This window comes from Priapulus caudatus, unplaced genomic scaffold (genome assembly GCF_000485595.1).
Source record: "Priapulus caudatus unplaced genomic scaffold, Priapulus_caudatus-5.0.1 Scaffold20, whole genome shotgun sequence".
NCBI lineage: Eukaryota > Metazoa > Priapulida > Priapulimorpha > Priapulimorphida > Priapulidae > Priapulus > Priapulus caudatus.
Genome location: NW_014577081.1, coordinates 998,753 through 1,001,077, shown reverse-complemented (window position 1 = coordinate 1,001,077; position 2,325 = coordinate 998,753). Strand labels below are relative to the sequence as shown.

At 56.7% G+C, this 2,325-nt stretch overlaps 1 long non-coding RNA gene across 1 annotated transcript; it reads left to right on the top strand.

Moving 5' to 3' along the window:
* Window positions 1-202: 202 nt before the first annotated feature.
* LOC106812064 lies at window positions 203-1,324 on the top strand. The gene is made up of 3 exons (XR_001394279.1): window positions 203-235; window positions 606-666; window positions 1,274-1,324. It is a non-coding gene; the product is annotated as an uncharacterized LOC106812064 (long non-coding RNA).
* Window positions 1,325-2,325: the final 1,001 nt, after the last annotated feature.

Below are 2,325 nucleotides of genomic sequence, written 5' to 3'. Positions count from 1 at the left end.
CTATACCTATCTATCTCGCGTTAGTAATTTTGATCGCTCGGGTCCGCGCGTCCCGTCGCGTAATCTCGCGAGTGCTCACCGGCGCCCCCTGGCTGTCCGCAGGAGGCGCCCGAGGTGAGCCGCTGTCTCGGCGTGTTCGGACTGCTCGGCTGTAACTGGAGCCGAGCGGGACATCCGCGAGATGTTCGGCCGCTACGGAACCATGGAGGAGTGCTCGGTCATCTACGACCACAGGGTAAGGTGGGCGCACTCGCTGCGCGACGCTCTTGTTTTTTTGCGCGCGAAGTTTCGTTCGATTTCTGATCGTCGTCGCCGTTTACGCACGTAGTGGACAAGTGAACGTCGTGTTTTCGGAGCGAGATCCGTTTGCGGCTTGAATGCCGGCGGGGGCGCAGTGAGGCGGTTTGGCCGGCACGACTGTTCACTTGTTTCTCTCCGCGCTCACTGTCTGTGACAGACATGCAGAGTGACACTTTAGACAAAGTTAATATTGAGACTAAAGTCATTTTGTTTCTGACAATGAAGGCCCAGATTGCATATGCTAGAATCTCATCTTCAAACTTTAACTTCAGTGCCTTAACGTGCTTCGCCTTGTTTTCCCACAGACCGGGAAAGTCTCGCGGTTTTGCCTTCGTCCACTACAAGAATCAAGATGAATGCGACAGAGTGAGTAGGCTGTGGGATGTGGCGTCCTCCTCCTCTCCTGCGCTCCTCGCTGCCCTCCCTCGGCTCCCTCGCCCTCCGCTCCTGCGCTCCTCTCCTCCCTGCCTCCTCCGCTGGTCCTCCTCCTGCCCTCCCTCCTCGCTCCCTCCCTGCCCTTCTTTCTGGCGTAGTAAAAAAAAGAGTGCATGTCAGTATCTGAGCGAGGTTGAACGTGGTGTTTAGTAACGTGGTGTGTAGAGTCTTTAATAGTTTAAGCATTGCAGCGGCCGACTTTTACTCACATAGGTAGGCCGCCTACTGTAAGTTTTCATTTGAGGGTGGCCAGTCGATTTGTCGTCTGTGTCTCGCGTGATTTGGGGGTAAGGCAATGCTGCTGCTCGGTTCGCGAAGGGATACGCGTACAAGGATTCGCCAGTGTTATATATTGAGCATGTATCGCTAGCCTTTTTAAACTGCCAGGCTGTCAAGCAATTATATATGTACATCTACAATCTGCAAGGAGTAGTTGTATTGTTACGGTGCCTTCGTGGAGACGGCTGCGGGGGGGGTTTCTGTTTCGACTGCGGTCGTCATTATTGACGTTCTCTGTTATTTGCGCACACGCGCCAAGGGCGAAGGAGAGCTGCGCCGGCATAGAGGGCTGGATGGGCGCGCAATCGAGTCCGACTACTCGATCACGAAAGCGTGCGCACACACCCACCCCGAAGTTTCTAGCCTGGTCGACCCACCGGCGGTACGATATCCCGCTTTCCGGCCCACCCCTATCTCAAGATCTAAGATACGCTGCGCGGCCGGTCTTTGAAAAAAGTGGTTCGGGAAAAAAAACGGCGACTGTCGCTAAGACGTGGGACTTGTATCGCGTGTTTTTTAAACGAAATTCTAGTATGGAAAAAAATTCGATACAAAATGCCGCGTCGTCTCCGCGGTTACCCGCGTCAAATAACTCCGACGATGTCGTCTGCGGGCTTACAGCGGCGGCGGAGGCGCGCGGGCGGTGGGGGCGGCCGTCGAGGAACGACTACGGGCGGCGGGGAGGCTAGCGAGGGAGGAGGCGGCGGATACGGCGGCGGCGAGAGGGTAACGGAGGAGAAGGAGGAGGCGGCTAACAGCGAGGAGGACGGAGGGTACGGCTGGAGGAGGAGCCGGCTGACGGAGGAGGAGGTGGCTACGGAGGAGGAGGACGCGAGGAGGAGGATACAAGAGGGAGGGCGCGGCTACTGCCTCGGCTATCGCGCTGCGACCGGTCCGCGGCTCGTATCTCCGCGTAAAGTACCGGGATGAATCACGCGTTTGCCCCCGTCTGCTGGCGTCCCCGCTGCCTGGCGTCTGAATGGCCGCGCCGGGGGTGCGGAAACACGCAGCGGAGGGGGGCGACGACGCCCAGCGCAGTGCGTATAAGGACGGCTTAATTGTAGGTGGGGCTTAGATAGGAACTGTAGCATTTCCCACACAGGCCTTGCCCAATACATTCGGGAATGGGGGGCGGGGGGTATGGTTAGAAGCCATTGTAGCAGTTTGTAGTATCTCCCTTACAGGCACTGTCAAATACATTTGGATTAGGGGGAGGGGTGCTGTTGGAAGTAACTGTAGCAGTTTGTAATATCTCCCACTCGGGCCCTAGTTAATACATTCAGGGGATGGGGAGTGATGTTAGAAGCTACT